The sequence below is a fragment of the Marmota marmota genome, unplaced genomic scaffold (genome assembly GCF_001458135.2).
Source record: "Marmota marmota marmota unplaced genomic scaffold, marMar, whole genome shotgun sequence".
Taxonomy (NCBI): Eukaryota; Metazoa; Chordata; class Mammalia; order Rodentia; family Sciuridae; genus Marmota; species Marmota marmota.
The window spans coordinates 19,757,628-19,766,381 of record NW_025999990.1 but is presented as its reverse complement, the minus strand read 5'-3'; the positions used below and the strand labels follow the sequence as shown (position 1 = coordinate 19,766,381).

The 8,754-nt window shown below is 37.1% G+C and overlaps 1 protein-coding gene across 1 annotated transcript in view; it reads right to left on the bottom strand.

The window, feature by feature from the left end:
• Smad2 (SMAD family member 2) overlaps nt 1-8,754 on the bottom strand; it is a 92,649-nt gene extending 83,895 nt beyond the window's left edge. The window contains exon 1 of the mRNA XM_015482397.2: nt 8,727-8,754. The gene's annotated coding sequence lies outside the window, so the exon portion shown is untranslated. The remainder of the gene's footprint in view (nt 1-8,726) is intronic.

Here is an 8,754-nt window from a genome sequence, read left to right as displayed (position 1 = left end):
ACCCCCCCACCCCACTCTCTCTGGGTGACCGCCCCTAGCCTAATGTTTATTCCCTGCAGAAGGAACAAATAGTATCCCTGGACTAGAAGGTTGCCTAGCCATCATTAGGAAGAGAAACAAGAGTAAAAGAATATAAGCATACGGTATACAATGCAGATTCCCAACCCCCTTCTCCTGCTGGGTTCTGTTTCCCAAATACCAGCAGCCTAGTCAGACCAAGACTAGGGTACCTGAGTAACCCAGGAGAAATAATACAGATACTAATATTGAGAGTTTACCAACAAACAGCCCACTAAGATCCTGCTACAATGAAAATGAAAGGAGACAGCCTCACCCACATCTCCAGTTCCTGCTTAGTTTAACTCCTAATTAAAGATTCAGTTATCTTGAGGAAAAATCACAAACAAAAACAGAAAAACCAATTTCAAGAAATGAGACTACAGAAAGGAGGTACTTTTTTTTTTTATCATCAATACAGTCAGTATAATAAGAAAAAGAAAGCAACATTGAAACAAGAGCAGTATGCTCCAAGAAGCATCATAGACTAAACAGCTTCTTAGGAAGCCAGATAGCTCATGACAGCAAAAATAGTACTTTAAAAAAAAAAAAAAAAAAGGCAATAGTAGAGGCAAAAAATTAAGTATAGAAAACCTCCCAGAAAGTAGAAAAGAAAAACAGTAAAGAAAGGTGAAGAAAACTGGAGGATCAGTTTGAGCTATCAAGTGCCCAGACAGGAGTACCAAAAAGACATCAAGAGATAATGAAGAGTAGGGGAGTCTAATTGAGAAAAACATCCTGAATTTAAAGACATAAGTTTCCAAAAGAAAAGGGCCCATCAAACCCCTGGTACAAGGGAAGAAAGCCCACCTGTATCAAGGCAAGTAGCAGTGAAACCTCAGAAAGCTGAGGACAAAGGCAGAACCTGAAGTTTTCAGGGAGAAAAAATAGGTCATATAGAAAAGAATCAGAATGGCTTTGGTTTTTCTCAACAGTAACACTGTAAGTGAAGTCAATACAGCAATGTCTTCATAATCCTGAGAAGAAAAAAAGAAGTTACTTCTAAACTCCTATGACCCAGTTAGGGTAGAATAAGTCATTTTCAACCATGTGATATCTCCAAATATTTAACCCCACACTCTCTAGAAAGGAAAAGTCCTGAAAAAATGTGTTTCGTGGGGGGAAAAAAGGAGTAAACCAAGAAGAATTACGAGGTTTAACAAAGGTGAAAACTGAAGAAAATCTATGCTACAAAGCGAAGGGTTCCCAGGAGGACTGCTGTCTATCAGATGCACAGGCAACCAGTAAAATCTCTCTCAGACGAAAGAGAAGACTTTACATATATTTTATCTAATATTTATATGTATATGCAGAAAGAGGAATGGGCCTAATCTATGTCTGTTCTAGCACATTTGTTTGTGTCACTAGAAATTTAGTCAATGCTAGATATGGTGATGTAGGCCTATAATCCAGCCAAGAGGATCACAAGTTCAAGGCCAGCCTCAACACCTCAGTGATGCCCTAAGCAACTTGGTGAGAGCCTGTCTCAAAAAATAAAAAGGACTGGGGATGTGACTCAGTGGTAAAGCACTCCTGGGTTAAATCCCCAATACAAAAAAAAAAAAGAAAAAAAATTTAGTCAATAATGACAAACACTGATCCAAGTAGTACTGTCATTGAGAAAAGACTGCTAAACCTGGCAGCTGATCTGGAACAGCAGTGGGAAGAGGAGCACAAAAAAGACTAGCAAAAATGCCTCACAAAGTTGAAATTACAAACAGAAAATACAGAAAGCAAATACCTTTGAAAAGGGATAGAGGGAAAAGAAGTTTCAAATATATTCAAGTTGTACAAAAATAACAAAATATTCCCCAAATAACTACGGGAATTTTCGTTTCAGGGGAAAAAAATTAAATAATTCATAGTCAACATAAAATACTTGAAAATATGATGGTACTGCCTCACAGAACATCTAGTTTCCCTGGAAAGAATATAAAGTTACTATATTAGATTATTGACAATCTATGTCCAAACACACAGAGATAAAACGCATCAGTAAATACCTGAAATTTCACAACTACTAGTCAAAAAATCATAGGTAATCGGGACAAAAAGCGGCATTAAAAAAAAAATCACAACACATAAAGTCTAATTGAAAAAAAAAAAAAAAAAACAGATTTCTCAATTCTCACTGTAACTATGTTCTTTCCAAAATTGTAAGCTAGTAAGGAAAGACACTGCCAACTGGAAAACTAAGTTGGCCCCATGGTGAACAATGGATAATGTGTGCCTTTTAAACAAAAGCAAACAGAAAACATTCATGTGCTCAACTTTATGAACTGTCAAAATCTAATGTGAGTTTGTACTTAACCATAGAAGCAAGTAGTTCAGACTACCTGTTCTATGCTCAAGTTATACGTCTTTCACCTTTAATGAGCTCAGCGGCATCTGTAGCTCTATGATCAGCTTGTAAACACACAACTTACATATTGATTTATCATTCCCAGATTATAAATAATCATCCATCACAAGACTACCCAGGTCCAGACTCAAATCAACTGGAGTATTAAGCACCCCAATGGCCCTTTGAACTCCCAGTCATCTTGCCTCTCTAAACAGATCTGGCACCCGCATCAAGTCATGTGAGTTAGGTCCTCAGGCTGTAAAAGTTTCATTAAGTCTAGAGTAGCACTGTCCAACAGAACTTTCTATGATGATGGAAATGTCCTTTAACTGTGCTGTTACAGCACCCATTTGCCACATATGGCTCTCCAAACTTAGATTAAAATGAATTAAAACTTAATAAAATTTAACATCAGTTCCTGAGTCACAGTAGCTGCATGTCAAGTGTGAAATAGCCACATTTGGCCAGCAGCCCCGGTTAGATACAGCAGACTTCTCTAAGGCCTAATAATGCTCCCCAGTGGTGCTTCAAAGACTTCCTAGGTGCTAGAATGAGAAAACTATCACGATCACCCAGTGCTACTGCAACGGCCCATTTCCCCTCCCAAAAAAGCTTTATATCCTCCCACAAAAAAAGTTTTATTTTTTATCTTTTTATATTTTGCAGTTCTGCATAACATTTCTCTTAAAGCTTTCTGGTTGCTGCTATATGCACAGATGTGCATGTGCTTAAAAATATGAAAATTATTACTTTAGAGCAGAAGTGACCAATGCACAAACCTCAAGCCACTGACGGACCCTGCTGATACTAAAACTTTTTTTTAAAAGAAAGTTGAGGGGCTGGGATTGTGGCTCAGCGGTACAGCGCTCGCCTAGAACGAGGCCCTGGGCCCTGGGTTCGATCCTAAGCATCACATAAATAGATAAAATAAAAAATAAAGATACTTTAAAAAAATAAAAAGGAAAAAGAAAATTGGTCAATTAACCAACTAACATGAACAAGGGAAAAGGCGTGGGCACAGCTTCCATTGTATATTCATAAGCCTGATATAGTGGACTGCACATCAGATTCACCACCCCACATCCTGAAATGAAAGATGTTATTAAGATGGAACACTTTCTTAATACTTACAAGACCTTAAACATTATCTCTTTAGAGAATTTTAGGAAGTAGCTGCACATGAAAAATGAAGTTCACTTTTAAGCAAACTATGAGATCACAGACTTACTATGCTACTTCTTCCAATCAAGTCCTCTTTGACTTAAGAGACTCAAGGTAATGAACACATGGACTTCCAATGGTTCACTCAAAATTATTCTTCCTTACTAAATAAATATCTTAAACCTGACACTATCCTCTTTTCCCCAAAAAGGAAGGATTTTGAGCATTGTAGATTATTCGAAGAAATCCCAAGTTTTCAGATGCAAACTAAACAAAAGTCTATACTCACTCTCCACTGCTCCACAGTGCGGAGGCCAATATAATCTTAGATTTTGAAAAATTACAGATGGGGAAGAATTAGTGACAATTTCACAGTAAATTCACAAATTTTAGTAATAATAAAACATGTCAGGATTTAAGAGTACAAACATAGATATATATCTAAATTACCAAGCACCTGTCTTAACAGTGTGGCTCAGTTTCAACTAAACAGAATCACTCACACTCCAGAATGTGAGCCAAGCAGGGAAGTCACAGAATTACCCTAATATGTCTAGCTAATGTGATCAAACTAGAGACATTGTCTAAATCCACCTGGTTTGGAAAAATTATATTCTCTCTACATCAAATTGCTAAATAGATGTTGAAAGCTACCTTTGAGATGTAAATCTAGAATCAGCACTGAAATATATCCTAACTGAATGCCTCATAATTATACCAAAATCATGTACAACCACAAGAATGGGAAGTTATACTCCATGTATGTATAATACATCAAAATACACTCTGTCATGTATACCTAAAAAGAATTTAAAATTTTAGAGAGTTCTTCATATAAAAAAAAAGTAACTATACCAATCTTTAGAAATAATCGAAATTGATCAGTGATAAGCAATAAGCCTCTGTGCATTCTTCAATGGAATAGGTTGTCTGCTTCTATACTACTGCTAAAAATGAATCTTTTTTTTTTTTTTTACTAACCAAGACTACCTATTTCAAGGTCACTAGTAATTATTTGATTAAGTAGATGAGCTAGAAAATAACTCTGAGGTAGGAAAAAGGAGGATTCAAATAAATTATCAAAACTACTAATGGGCAAAACACACAACACAGACTATGGCCAACTGTCCCCACTTACTCTACCCTGGAAATCTCTAGCACATTCTGTCTAAATGTGCAAGTGACACTGCTGCACACTGACAAAAAGAATGATTTACTCTGAAGAAAAGTTATGGCACAGGGTGTTGTACCACTAAGGTCATCCTTCTACTAGAGGCTAGCATGAGAATTTTCAGTCTGGAACCATGGTTCTCTGAATGGCAAAACAAAGGTGAAACATCTTGGTCACAGTATACTGTGGATCTTTCATGAAATAAGGCCTTTGCTATAGTACAATGCTCTAACCCCTTAAGAACTTCGGTTAATCATCCTGAATAACAACCTGAAGTATGTTGCGTAGATTACTGCACTCTTAAAAAGGTTTTCCCAAACATGACTTAAGCTAATTGATGAACATTCATTACTAGATTTTCAGGTCTGGTCCTGCACTGCATGGCCCCAGACATGCTAGTCAAGCTTTGAATATTTTTGTCTTGTAGATTACCTCTATTATCCTTACCAGGCTGTTATTTGTTTTTTTTTTTTTTTCCTTACACTAAGCAGTAAGCTAACAGTTCCCCATTCTCCTATCTACTCCCCACCACACCTCTGTTAAAACTTCCCACACTACCCATAATCTACTAGTTTCTAATCTACTGTGGGTTTAGAAGCCAGATAAACTTTGCTTGTTGGGAACATTTTAATAAATGCCAACAAGTTCTGACTAAGGATCTCAAGGACTCTCCTATAATTTAAGGTAAGACTGGGACAGTCTAGCTACCCCAGGCCTTTGCTGCTTAGTGTCTGCTTCTCAACAGCCTTTTACAATAGGTCAAGGATAAGAGTGTAGGCAAATCATTTAGATCATAAAGAGTCTAAATTACAAAAACCCACAACTAGAAGAGAGGAAGAGATTATTTGGGAAGGCCCTATGTCTCAGGCAATGTTCTAGGTACTTTAACCACGAATACTGAACCTTCATAATAACCATAAGAAAAAGACATCATTACCTCCATTTTCAGTCAGAAAAATCCAGACTCTGGAGTTAAGTAATTTACCCATTATTGTAACCAAGAAGCCACATATTAGCCTAAGATTCAAAATCCAAGGCATTTCCCCTACATCAGATCGCTACCCAATTATTCTTGATTTAATTATTTTTACGTATTACTCCTCATCATTTCACTGGAACCTGACTAACTGAAGTTTGCTTTCTTTCCTTTACCATTTTCTGTAACTAAAGGGCAATGGTTAACCAAACGGAGGCTTTATCAAACTTAGCTCCACCGCTGTACATCTGTTCACCATCAAACACCTTTCTGAAAAACTGGCCCTATCTTCAGTATATAGACTGCAAAAATGGTGACAGGTGTAACACAAATTGTTCCCAGTGATACTGTTAACATTTCAAATCTTCCCCACTTCTGTACATTTGACAGAAAGCAGTACATTTTAGGAATTGGCCCAATAATGAATTCACTGCATGCTTCTCCAATCTGTACACTAATACAATTAATTTTCTTATGCTAACCACTGGGGACTAAAGCAAGAGACGTGGGAAGTTACTACTTTACTAATTCCATTAAGAACAGAGGTGTACTTGTTTACTGTCAGAAGCTTTATTACTTAGACCAGGGCCTGACACAGAAAAAGCTGTTTCATTGAATAAATGCTATTTGTCCAATAACTACAAATTAATTGTTAAATAAATGTGTAACCTCTCCTGAACTTGTTTTGAAATCCTTAAATTTCACATCTTCTGATATACCTTTGTAATACTTAGTGGAAAGCATCTTTCCCCTTACAGAAATAAAGGGCCTTAACAAAACAACAACAACAAAAAACCTCTCCTACCAAAAGGCAAAGAATCTAAAAACACATGCCCCTTTCCACCCTCTAAAAATGATTCTTGTCCCAAGAGTATGAACAAACCTCCATCTGCCAGACTCCACTATATACAGCCTTTATATACATTATACAAAAATGCTGCTACAAAACATTTTAAAGCACAATTCCAACAAAATCAAAAGCAAACAATAAGGAAAACTTTTACACCTAAAATTTAAAATTGACAATATTTACAAAACATAAAAATTCAAAAGGTCCTTAACCAGCAGTTTATGCAGCTAAATTGTTTTACTTAAAATGTAAAAGCTTCAATCTCAATTCGAAGTAATAAGACTATGACATTATTCTAATATTTACAATATGAAAATGTAAAAGGCACCTATTGCTCTTTTGAGTAGAAACAACCTTTGTTTCTGTTAAGGAGAACTGTTGAAATACACTAAACCATCCCCACTCTTCTAACTTCAGAGTTAAAATACCTACCACACCGGACAAACCACAATCAGGAAATTACCCTGCAGTTTCTTATGAGACTATTACTTCACAAATCTTACAGGTTGTATAGAGTTAAATACAGGTAAGTTACAACCTTGATAAAACAAATTTTGTTGAACTATACTGTTAAATCACAGGTGTAGCTACAAAGTACAACAAACACGCTGTACTAGCAATTTCTTACAAAAAAAAAAAATTGAGATATATATAAAGTGGGTGTTTGCAACCACACTACATCAATTAAACCTAGCCAATGGATTTCCCTAAACTCAAATAAATCCACAAGATTTTAACATTAAGACTTTAAGTTGGCACCTTAGAAAAGCCCAAGTAAGTGAACTATTTATATTTACCACTACCACAGCTAAATTATAGCAAAAACTAAGGAACTTTAAAAATAAAATCAGTGTTATTTTCTGAATTTAATGTGAACATTTGCTAAATGATCTTTTGAGAGAAAATTATTTAAATATTCTATATCATTTCTTAAAGCAAATGAAAAAATTCTCAAACTGATACTTTCATGAAATCCATTTTACATTCCTCCCATCTCTGCTACTTTTGCTGTACTGACTCTCACATCAAAAACCTTCACACTTCATTTAACTGTTGGCCAACACGTCTCTTTAAGAAGGAAACTTCTAAAACAAAGGGATCAAAAGTTAAATAACAGCAAATACATGTTTAACATAACAGCAAATTTATGCTCCTATTAAATGGCTTTCTTTGAGCTTATCAGTGGTATACATTCAATTCATATGAAATCATGTGAGAAAATTAAAAGGAATTTTGGAAATCAATTCATATTTCAGGAACCATTTTTGAAAATTACTCCACGTAAGTTTACAGTTTTACACACGTAGTTTTAAAATTTTTAAATGCCACAATTTAGGATGATCCAAACTGTTTAGCAAGCAATTTTTTTACATTACTGACCAAAAAAATAAAAAAAAAATGCTGCTTCCAAATTCGTTTTACCCGGATTTTTAAAATAAAGCTTTGATTGACAACCAAATGAGTAGCAGTTAGCTTTTATGTCAAAAGGAATAACAAAACCAACCTAGGTGTTGTTTTCCTTTTGTTTAAGGATCAGAAGGAAACCATAACCACGAAAGGGTAAGTAAAAGACAAAAGTACCTGACCTAAGGGCAGTGTTCCTCAGAAGAAAACAAAGTAATTCAAGCTGCAATTCTGAAAACCAAGTTTGAAATTGGTGAAATCAATCAGCGTGCTTTCTAAAGGCATGTGATTTAAAAAAAAAAAAAAAAACTAATAGGCTGCACCCACCGAGCAACTTTCACAAGTGTTTTAAGGATGGTCCCCGCAGAGTATCAGCGTGAGCGCGTCTGTGTGAGTGTACACAAACTATTCAGCACCCACGACTATTATGGTTAACAAAGGTTACAGGACGGGGAAAAGTGGAAGCAAAGTAGCACACGCTCCAAACTCGGCTTCCCAACTCCTGCAACAAGAGCTCTGGCCCTTCGGCTTTGGAAATCAGAACCAGAAAGTGCCGAGCGTGAGAGCCGCGCAAGGGAAGGGAAGAGGGGGTCCGCCCGACCGGGCTAGGCTGGGGCGCAGAGCCCCTTCCCCCGGCGCCGACCCCGGCCCGCGCGCCCACGGCCCGCCACACCCAGCCCCCACCCGCCGTGACCATGTGACACGCCGGCCGCGGCCGCACACAAACACACCCCTGCGAGGCCAGTGGGCGCCCAGGCTTTACCTGCACCGAGGCGCCAGGTCCCGCCCCG